This window comes from Dendrobates tinctorius, unplaced genomic scaffold (assembly GCF_039654945.1).
Source record: "Dendrobates tinctorius isolate UK_male_01 unplaced genomic scaffold, ASM3965494v1 ptg000021l, whole genome shotgun sequence".
Taxonomy (NCBI): Eukaryota; Metazoa; Chordata; class Amphibia; order Anura; family Dendrobatidae; genus Dendrobates; species Dendrobates tinctorius.
This window is the reverse complement of record NW_027361689.1, coordinates 45,357,758-45,369,765: the sequence shown is the minus strand read 5'-3', so window position 1 is coordinate 45,369,765 and position 12,008 is coordinate 45,357,758. Positions and strand designations below refer to the sequence as shown.

Below are 12,008 nucleotides of genomic sequence, written 5' to 3'. Positions count from 1 at the left end.
CCCACATAAAAGATTGGTAAGTTAGATGAGAAAGCTTGGGCTAGGGGAAAATGTGTGTAGATGGGTAGGTAGCTGGCTTAGTGATAGAAAACAAAGAGTGGTTATTAATGGTGCATACTCAGATTGGGCCAGGGTTACTAGAGGGGGACCACAGGGTTCTGTATTGGGGCCCCCTACTATTTAATATATTTATGAATGATCTAGTGGATGGCTTACACAGTAAAATATCAGTATTTGCAGATGATACAAAACTATGTAATGTAGTTAACACAAAGGAGGACAGTTTGCAACTACAGACAGATTTGAGTAAATTGGAGAATTGGGCTGAAAAGTGGCAAATGAGGTTTAACACAGATAAGTGTAAGGTTATGCACATGGGAAGGAGAAACAGATGCTACAATTACTTACTAAATGGGAAACTGCTGGGGAAATCAGACATGGAAAAAGACTTGGGCATCTTAGTCAATAAGAAGCTAAATTGTAGTGCCCAGTGTCAGGCAGCTGCCACCAAAGCAAATAGGGTCATGGGATGCATTATAAGAGGTCTGGGGACACGAGATGAAAGCATAATTCTCCCTCTGTACAAATCACTCGTCAACCACACCTGGAGTATTGTGTGCATTTTTGGACGCCGGTGCTCAAGAAAGACATTACTGAACTTGAAAGGAAATTAGGCCAAAAAAAGTGCAACAATTTTTATGTATTAACCAAGCTCAGGTATAGCATAAAGTAACCTGACCCTGATACAAAATACACTAATCAAAAAAAAAAAATAAAGGGAACACTTAAACAGAATATAACTTCAAGTAAATCAAACTTCTGTGAAATCAAACTGTCCACTTAGGAAGCAACACTGTTTGACAATCAATTTCTCATGCTGTTGTGCAAATGGAATAGACAACAGATGGAAATTGTGTGCAAATATCAAGACACCCTCAATAAAGGAGTGGTTCTGCCGGTGGGGACCACAGTCCACATCTCAGTACCAGTGCTTTCTGGCTGATGTTTTAGTCACTTTTGAATGTTGATTGTGCTTTCACACTCGTGGTAGCATGAGACGGACTCTACAACCCAGAGAAGTGGCTCAGGTAGTGCAGCTCATCCAGGATCGCACATCAATGCAAGCTTTGGCAAGAAGGTGTCATGTCGGACACTGTTCGCACCAGGGTGTCCGGCAGACAGCGGTAATACCCCATCCTACCACATGGTTCTCAGCGGCGCTGGTTGGTCTTCTGATCCGGCTTGGATTGGGTTAACCAGGCTGTCATTCTGGCTGAGGGCTTAGCCACGCCCTCTGTCTTTAAATTGCTCTGTGTGACTATGGGCATCGCCGACTATAGCTCTTGCCTTGTGCTAAGCGATACCGGTCTGGAGTGGTGGTCTAAGGAGCATACGGTTGCTGGTGTAGTATATTCCATTGTTGCCATTTTGCCTCCCTGTGTTGTATTATTTGGTTGCCCTTGCACATTACTGTATTCCCCTGTGTGTACGCGGTGTGGTGCATTTCTGTTATCCCTGTCCATACTTATTTGTGGGGTCTGGTGCTTGGTCTCCTCACTGGGTGGAGGGTGGTGGGTTCAGCTTAGGGCTGGACAGGAGACAAGGACAGGGTGGAGGCCCAGGCAGGCACTCCTTCAGTGAAAACCCTGGGTTGAGGGATAGACAGGGTTTCCCCTAGTCTGAGGGACACCGCAGGGGCCCCGGGGTTTCAGCCTAAAGTTACCTAGGCTTCCCATGACAGTCGGCCCAAAAAAAAAAAAAAAATTATTTACCATGGATCCTATAGTCTCCATAACCAAGCAGCTGGAGGCTCTCTCCATACAGGTCACTGAACTGAGGGGGGCGGTCCAGCAACAAGGCCTCTCAGTTCCTGCTGTGCAAACTGAGGCAGCAGTCAGGGCAGCTGAACCCAAGTTGCCTCTCCCTGAACGATTTTCTGGTGATCGCTGTAAGTTCGTTGTATTTTGTGAATCCTGCAAATTGTATTTTCGCATGCGTCCACTCTCCTCAGGAAATGAGGCTCAGCGTGTGGGCTTGGTAGTTTCCTTGCTGGGTGACCCACAAGCATGGGCGTTTTCACTACCTTCTGATTCACCTGCATTTGAGTCCGTAGACTTTTTTTTTTTTTTTTTTCTGCTCTGGGTTTAATCTGACGATCCTGTTGACTGGCGTTAGCCGAATCTAAAATACGCTCTCTACTCCAGGGTGAGCGACTGGCGGAGGATTACTGTACTGAATTTCGTCGCTGGCCTGTGGACACGCAATGGAATGACCCTGCACTAAGGAGTCAATTTTTGCATGGGGTTTCTGAAAGGGTTAAACAAGCTCTGCTAATGTATGAGACTCCCGCTTCTCTGGAGGCTGCTATGGTGCTTGTAGTACGCATTGATCTCCGTTTTCGTCAGAGGTCGCAGGAGACATTGCCTGTGGGGGGAGAGGCAGTCTCTGGTTAGGTCGCCTCAGGTGAATCCGTGGAACCTATGCAGATCGCTGGTATATCACATACACATAATAACAAGCATAAACGTCCCTTGCCCAGAAAGCAAGGGGTCTGTCTTTTTTGTGGCAAAAAAGGACATTTTATTAATGCTTGCCCCCTGGTACCTAAGACATGCCGGCGGAAAACTGCTAGGCTCAGAGGGTTTGGAGGAGTCTAGTCTGAGCCTTTGCATATCCTCCGTGGTGATCTCCCAGTGTATGCTCCCTGCCAAGGTAGTTATCGGGGGGCCAAGAGCTGTCAATTACTGTATTTGTAGATAGTGGTTCAGCCGCTAATCTCATTGATGAAAAGTTTGCGCGTACTGCGGGATTTAAGGTGGTGACGCTGCCTAATCCTCTCCGGGTGGTTACCATCAATGCCTCCCCTCTCTCACAAGGGGAGATAAAAGAGTTTGTGGCTGATTGTAAAACTCCACATTGGGGTCCTACACTCTGAGCAGGTAACATGTAAGGTGCTCAGTAATTTACCTGCTCAGGTAGTTCTGGTGTTTCCATGGTTGTCTATACACAATCCGGTGATTGATTGGAAAACCCAGGACATAATTCAGAGGAGCAGATACTGCCAGGAGAGTTGTCTGGCCACGTGTATCTCCGCTGTGACTCCTAGCATCCCGGAGCCACTGCTGGACTTTGCTGATGTATTTTCTGAAAGAGGTTGTTCAGAGCTGCCACCGCACCGACCCTATGACTGTGCTATTAGGTTAAAACCGGGGGCCAAGTTACCAAAAGCCAGGATGTTTAATATCTCAGGTCCTGAGAGGCAAGCTCTCAAAGAATACATTGCAGAAAGTCTAAGCAAAGGGCACATCAGGCCTTCACCTCCACTGGCGGCGGGGTTCTTTGTCAAGAAGAAAGATGGCAGATTACGCCCGTGTCTGGATTTCAGGGAACTCAACCAGATTACGGTTCGTGACCCCTACCCGATGCCACTGATACCCGATTTGTTCAACCAGGTGTCTGGTGCCAAATGGTTTTCCAAGCTTGACCTCAGGGGGGCGTACAATCTCATAAGAGTCCGTCAAGGGGATGAATGGAAGATGGCATTTAATACCCCTGAGGGTCATTTTGAGAATTTGGTGATGCCATTTGGGTTGACGAGCATGCCAGCAGTATTTCAACATTTCATAAATGATGTCTTTTCTCATCTCTTGGGGAAATTTGTTATTATATACCTTGATGACATTCTTATTTACTCACGCGACCGTGATGCACACATAGAGCATGTTAGGCAGGTGTTGCAGTTGCTCAGGGAAAACAAGCTCTCTGCCAAGCTTGAGAAATGTGTATTTGTCGTCCAAGAATTACCTTTTTTGGGTTATGTAATTTCCGCCTCAGGGTTTAAAATGGACACCGCTTAGGTGCAAGCGGTGCTGCAGTGGGATCGGCCTGATAATCTCAAGGCGCTTCAGCGATTCCTGGGCTTTTCAAACTATTATAGGAAATTTATTAAGAATTTTTCTATGATTGCTAAGCCGCTCACCGACATGACTAAAAAAAGGTGCCAATTTTTCTGACTGGTCTGAGGCTGCTGTGCGTGCATTTAAATTCCTCAAAAACAGTTTTGCTTCAGCTCCCATCCTGGTTCAGCCTGATGTCTCGCTACCATTTACCGTGGAGGTGGATGCATCTGAGGTTGGAGTGGGGGCGGTACTGTCTCAGGGTCCATCCTTGGGCGAATTGCATCCGTGTGCCTACTTCTCCAAGAAACTGTCGCCGGCCGAGCGTAATTACGATATTGGTAACAGGGAATTGTTGGCCATCAAGTTGGCATTTGAGGAATGGCGACACTACTTGGAGGGGGCTGTCCATCAGGTTACTGTTATAACAGACCATAAGAATCTGCTTTATTTAGAGTCTGCTAAACGCCTGTCCCCCAGACAGGCTCGCTGGGCGTTATTCTTCACCCGGTTCAATTTTTTTTGTGACATACCGACCAGGTTCTAAGAATACTAAGGCGGACGCCTTATCCAGATGTTTTCCGGGTGGAGAGCCACTTGAGGATCCGGTGCCTATCCTCCAAAAGGGAGTTGTGGTCTCGGCTCTCACGACAGAGGTTGAGGCAGAGATTGCTGATGCCCAGGAGGCGGTACCGCCGGATCTGCCTCCTAATAAATCATTTGTGCCACTACACCTACGCTTAAAAGTGTTAGGGGAACATCACGATACTGTCCTGGCGGGTCACCCAGGAGTTAAGGGCACTCTGGAACTTGTATCGCGTCGTTTTTGGTGGCCCAAAATCCGGCAGGACGTGGCCTCATATGTGTCAGCCTGTACCACGTGCGCACGGGCCAAGACACCACGCTCCCGTCCTGCTGGCACATTGCATCCTCTGTGTGCCCAGTAAGCCATGGACTGAGAGTTCCATGGATTTCATTACAGATTTGCCCTCCTCGGCTGGGAACACGGTCATTCTGGTAATAGTTGATCGGTTCTCAAAAATGTCGCATTTCGTTGCTTTGCCATCTTTGCCCAATGCGAAGACCCTTGCTCAGGTATTCGTGAGGTGGTCAGACTTCATGGTGTCCCGTCTGACATTGTATCTGATAGAGGTACACAATTTGCTGCAAAATTTTGGAAAGCTTTTTGTTCACGCCTAGGGATTAAATTGTCTCATTCATCGGCTTTCCATCCTCAGTCGAATGGGCAGACTGAGCGTATGAACCAAAACCTGGAACAATACTTATGGTGTTTTGTGTCTGACAATCAGGAAGAGTGGTCGGCGTTTCTTCCTCTGGCTGAATTCGCGATAAACAATCATTATCAGGAATCATCTGGGGAATCCCCTTTCTTTTGTGTTTATGGTCAACATCCCCAATTCTGTACCTTGCGCCAAGAGATCTCTGCGGGCGTCCCTGAGGAGCACCAGTTGGGAGCACAATTGTCATCCGTTTGGAGGAGAGTAAAGCAGCGCTTGCTGAATGTAGGTTCTAGGTATAAACGTGTGGCTGACGGTAGACGTGTGGGTGATTGGGTGTGGTTGTCTACAAGGAACATCAAACTCAAAATACCATCGCTTAAGTTGGGGCCCAGGTTCATTGGTCCATTTAGGATCTCCGCAATTATCAACCCTGTGGCTTTTCGTTTAGAGTTACCTGCCGTATACAAGATACAAAATGTGTTTCACAAGGCGTTACTTAAGAAAGTCGTGGGTGCTGTTGATGATTCTCCCGTGCCACCACCTCCCATCTTGGTGGATGGCACGTTGGAGTTTGAGGTGTCCAAGGTGGTTGACTCTCGGGTAGTGCGTCGCACTCTACAGTACCTGGTCCACTGGGGTGGCTATGGTCCTGAGGATAGGACTTGGGTGCCGGCCTCGGACATACATGCGGACCGACTGATTACAGTGTTTCATCACCGCCATCCGGACAAGCCGGGTCCTCGACATTGTGAGGTTCCTGGGGTCCCTCGTAGAAGGCGGGGTACTGTCATGTCGGACACAGTTCACACCAGGGTGTCCGGCAGACAGCGGTAATACCCCATCCTACCACATGGTTCTCAGCGGCGCTGGTTGGTCTTCTGATCCGGCTTGGATTGGGTTAACCAGGCTGTCATTCTGGCTGAGGGCTTAGCCACGCCCTCTGTCTTTAAATTGCTCTGTGTGACTATGGGCATCGCCGACTATAGCTCTTGCCTTGTGCTAAGCGATACCGGTCTGGAGTGGTGGTCTAAGGAGCATACGGTTGCTGGTGTAGTATATTCCATTGTTGCCATTTTGCCTCCCTGTGTTGTATTATTTGGTTGCCCTTGCACATTACTGTATTCCCCTGTGTGTACGCGGTGTGGTGCATTTCTGTTATCCCTGTCCATATTTGTGGGGTCTGGTGTTTGGTCTGCTCACTGGGTGGAGGGTGGTGGGTTCAGCTTAGGGCTGGACAGGAGACAAGGACAGGGTGGAGGCCCAGGCAGGCACACCTTCAGTGTAAACCCTGGGTTGAGGGATAGACAGGGTTTCCCCTAGTCTGAGGGACACCGCAGGGGCCCCGGGGTTTCAGCCTAAAGTTACCTAGGCTTCCCATGACAGGTTTGCTGTGTCTGTCAGCATAGTGTCCAGAGGCTGGAGATGCTGCCAGGAGGCAGACCAGTACACCTCGAGACATGGAGGGGGCCGTAGCAGGGCAACAACTCAGCAGCAGGACCGCTACCTCAGCCTTTGTGCAAGGAGGAACAGGAGGAGCACTGTCAGAACCCTGAAAAATGACCTCCAGCAGGCCACAAATGTGCATGTGTCTGCACAAACTGTTAGAAACAGACTCCATGAGGATGGTCTGAGTGCCTGACGTCCACAGATGGGGTTTGTGCTCACAGCCCAACACCGTGCAGACCGCTTGGCATTTGCCACAGAACACCAAGATTGGTAAATTCGCCGCTGGCGCCCTGTGCTCTTCACAGGTGAAAGCAGGTTCACACTGAGCACATGTGACAGTCTGGAGACGCCGTGGCGAGTCATCTGCTGCCTGCAACATCCTTCAGCATGACCGGTTTGCCAGTGGGTCAGTAATGGTGTGGAGTGGCATTTCTTTGGAGGGCCGCACAGCCCTCTATGTGCTCACCAGAGGTAGCCTGACTGCTTTAGGTACTGAGATGAGATCCTCAGACCCACTTTGAGACCATATTCTGGTGCGGTTGACCCTGGGTTCCTCCTAATGCAGGACAATGCCAGACCTCATGTGGCTGGAGTGTGTCAGCAGTTCCTGCAAGGTGAAGGCATTGACCCTATGGACTGGCCCTCCCATTCCCCAGACCTGAATCCGGTTAAACACATCTGGGACATCTTGTCTCGCTCAATCCATCAATGTCACGTTACACCACAGGCTGTCCAGGAGTTGGCAGATGCTTTAGTCAAGGTCTGGGAGGAGATCCTTCATGACAAAATCCACCGACTCATCAGGAGCATGCCCAGGTGTTGTAGGGGAGTCAAACAGGCACGTGGAGGCCACACTCACTACTGGGCATCATTTCCTTGTCTTGAGGCATTTCCTCTGAAGTTGGATCAGCCTGTAATTTGATTTTCCACTTTGATTTTGAGTATCCTTCAAAATCCAGACCTCCATGGGATATTAATTTTGATTTACATTGAACATTTTTGTTTTCTTGTTCTCAACGCATGCCACTATGTAATGAATAAAGATTTGCAGTGGCAATATTTCATTCAGTAATATCTATGATGTGATATCTTGGTGTTCCCTTTATTTTTGAGCAGTGTAAATAGCAAGAACATAGCAGTGCTAGAAGTAGCACCTAAGGGCTAAGTTCAGACATGATGGAAGGACCCCCCCTCAGGCACCTTATGTGATTCCTGAATATATAATTAGAGTAATCAGCATGTAAGGAAGGGGTCAGAGAACCATCACAACCACCTATGGTGAAGGGTCTGATCTCATCCTCTGGAGGGGTTTATATATAGCAACTATTCAGCATCTGTTACAGGTGTCTCAGCTGTCACTAAATACAAAATACAAGACCATGGAGCTGATGAACGTGGCCTTCTTGTGGGGTTTGACTGGCCAGGTTCTCCCCAGACTAAGTCATAATCCACTTGCTCGTTTTCCCTATGACTTTGGGGTGCTAGAACTTATGCAATGCTTGTACATACCACATTGAAATGCTTGGGTCCATGCTGGGATCAATTTCTGAAAAGTCTTCAACTTTCTTCTAAGAATTAATGGTCACTTTTTTGCTTCTTCTCACAGAGGTATGAACCTCGTATTCTAGGTAAGTTCTCCACATTTTCAGAATATTAATGTCAATGTATAATATCTCCCACAGATGAAGATATGAATTTGTAATTTACCTAGACTATGTATGTGTGCACCCTTCTCAGAAATTCCTTCTGAGACCACCACTTTAAGATAAGATAATTGTCTAGACCTTTAGATGGCACATCATGATCTGCATAGCCAATGTTATTGGAAGACATGGGATGCCATGCTCGTAATTTGTCTTCATGCATACAGAAATCATGTGGATAATTTAATTCAGGTTGCCAGTCTAGTAGAAAGGGGGCTCCTTAAAAAATGGGAGCCTTTTATAAAAAAAAAAAAAAAAAAAAAAAAAATATTCCTGAAAACCTAACTAATTTGTGCTTATGACCAGATCTGCTCCTCGATATGCGGTACATTACTGGTACATTTCTATATTTGGCAAGAAATATTCACCTTATCAGATGGTGATCCCGCATCTATACAGACTCATTACATTATCCTGTCTTCATAGAGATGGCGCCTTGTCCTCATGTCTTTTATCTCTACAGATGACCGTACCTCCGGCACAGACCGCACTGTATTTGAAGTCATCCAGGCTGCAAAGATTCACTTTTCAAAAAGTTGACTTTTTGCTTCTGTTTTCCGAGGAGGCTCAAAAAGTGTAATTTGCAAGATGCAGAGATATGTAACTAGTCCTCAGTAGATTTAGAGATCATTAAAAATAGATTGCACAATATTGAATGGGCTTCTCATAAAGATCCCTCTTTTCTGAAACCTCAACAATTGTGCCGAGCTGTGGCTGGTCATCGATTTCCCCCTGCAGTGGCCATTGTAGGTAAAATATAGTATTGCATGGCAGTAATTCAAATATATGGACCGGTCCTCCTCCTTAATATCTCTTTAGTCTAGTTCATTAAGCAGGTAAGTTGTCTATGTTTGGTATAATGACTAAGGAGAGGCTTAGATTTTGTGCTACATCTCGATGGAGACATATTTGGCTGGTGGAACAGGAGACAAATGGAAGAGAGTATGACTTTAAATTCAGACTGCATAGCTTGTATAACCATAGAGACACTGTTACTATTTATTTATCAGCCTTTGGCTTGATCTTGAGCCATGTCAACTTGGTAGATGAAGGATATGGAGGAAGATCATTCTTGTGCAAGCCTAGATGGGTCTTCTCTGCTGTTATCTTGATAGTATTAAACCATCAGGTTGCTGGTCATAGAGACACATCAGTTTGTACATGAGCTGTATGCACAAAACTGTACTTTTTTTTTTTTTTTTCCATCAAGATCTATTGCAAAAACATCAGAAATAGTAATAAGTTACTATGTAATATCCATTTCTCCATCTTAGATGTTCGCGTTTTGCTGAAAGAAAGTGATGTAGCCTTTGTCATTAACCGTAATGCCAGAAAATTCACCTCATGCAAATGGGAGAAGAACGCCAATAGAGTCGTCCCAGTACCATATACCATAGCTCCACAGTACTGTAAGTGCCTCCTATTTGTTTTCTCATTGTCTCAAGTAACAAATGAATAATAATTTCCATGACTATTATTGGACTATCTCTAGGATAGTCAGTTACCAAAGTCACAGCAGTGCCTACTATATTATGTACTCAGACAGCACCATCCATACAGTTGTGGCTGTAGCTGGTACTGCAGTTAAATGCAATTCCTATCCAAGTGAAGGGCATGTAGTTGCAGTACCAGACAGTCACATCTGCATATACTGTATAGTGCCATGACTGGGAAAAGAGTGCATGTCACACCAAAAACAATCAGACGTTATTCACTGTTACACCAGACGTCCTTACCCGTGTGTGGCAAGAACTTGACTATCGTTTGGATGTGTGAAGGGCAACAAATGGAGCCCACATCAAACTGCACTGAATAGGTATGAAACTGGGAGAGGTTTTCTTCAATTCGGAGCAGATTTCACTTTTCTATCATCTCTTGCTGCTTTCCAGTGACTGGTCAAAAGTGCACCATGACTTTACGGATACACTGTATATCCCAAAATGTGCAATAAAGTCATCAATGACAAAAATAAAATGTCTTTTATTGGCAAGATAATGTAAGATCCAATATGTCTTGACATGTTAGGACTGAGTATTAACAGACATGTCTGTATATTCTTGATCAATAGGTTCTAGATCCTTCTTACCCAGAGAAATCATAGAATGTTAGAGTTGGAAGGGACCTCCTGGGTCATCTGGTCCAAACCCCTGCTTAAAGCAGGATTCACTAAATCATCCCAGACAGATGTCTGTCCAGCCTCTGTTTGAAGACTTTCATTGAAGGAGAATGTCTATATATACACTTTGAAAAAAAGGCCTTCGTGCCTCCTTGGCCACAGAGATTCCTATATATACTTGATAAACAGACCCTTAGTGTCTCATTGTCCAGGGACATGTCTTTGAATACTTGATAAAAAGAGGCTCTAGAACCTCAAAACGCATAGTATCTTTTGAGACTGTTTCTTCATGCCCATGAACAGGGCTGCCACTAGGAATTTCAGGGCCCCATACTGGTAAAATTTTCGGTGCCCCCTTGACTCTGCCCAGGCTCCACCCCAGCCCCGCCTCCACCCCTCAAACTGTCCAAAGTCCCACCGCTCTCTCTTGGAATAACTCCAATGTTTTGGCCAAAAAAAATTTAAGCCGCCACCATAACAGGGTAGACTCTTTTGGCCGAGCTCTATTCCACTGTAACCTATTAAATATTTGTTAAAATATGTGATACAATTTAGGTTTTTTCAATTTTTAAAATGACCAATAATATCACATACAAGGGAAAAATACCACCGCACCATGACCAGACCACATAGTGACCTATAATACCACACACGGAACAAATACCGCCAGACCATGACCAGACCACATATTACCACCACAGTGACTGAATACTACAATACTGATCAGTAATAAAAAAAAAAACAACACAATACTATCACCATAAGTGCCATTATACACAGGAGATCTGTACTTAGTATGCAGTGTCTGTGTACAGGTAATACAGTGATCAATGACATTATACACAGGGCCTCTATACAGTGTATAGTGTTGGTGTATAGGTGACAAACTAACTCACCAGTGACTTCTCTAGGTGAAGTCCTTAATCTTTGCTTTTCATCTTTCATGCAGCCATCACGTCTTCCAGCCAGGGCTCATCTCTGCAGGAAATAAGTTACCTAGAGCTCCGCTTGCAGAACATATTACTTATATTTCCCAACTTCTACATTACATGAAGGAAAAAAAGGCAACATAGTGTCACAATACACAGTAACAGGACCGCCCTCCCCCCCTTTAAAACAGTATACTAAAAAAATAAAATAAATACATCACTGCAGTAATAATAGCCCCCGTGTCTCTCATTCCTGGATTCAGCCATCCGTTCTCCCATCCCGCCCTCATAAGTATCCATTCTGCCCAATATGATCGCCCCATCTGTCTCCACCGTATCCATCCTGCCCCCAGTGTCTCCAGCCATGCCCCCATGTCTTTGATCCTGCCCCCTGTGTCTCCAATCATGCCCCGTATCTTATTCTGCCCCGTCCTGTGTCTTACTGTCACATTCTGCCCCTTCCTGTGCCTCACTGTCACATTCTGCCCCTGTGCCTCACATTCTGCCCCTTCCTGTGCCTCACTGTCACATTCTGCCCCCGTGCCTCACATTCTGCCCCTTCCTGTGTCTCACTGTCACATTCTGCCCCGTGTCCATTCAGCCCCCTCCTGTGTCTCACTGTCACATTCTGCCCCCATCGTGTCCAGCGTTCTGCCCCTGTACAGCATTCTGCCCCC

At 46.1% G+C, this 12,008-nt stretch overlaps 1 pseudogene; it reads left to right on the top strand.

The window, feature by feature from the left end:
- LOC141083868 (hatching enzyme 1.2-like) overlaps positions 1-12,008 on the top strand; it is a 66,088-nt pseudogene that overhangs the window by 13,663 nt on the left and 40,417 nt on the right.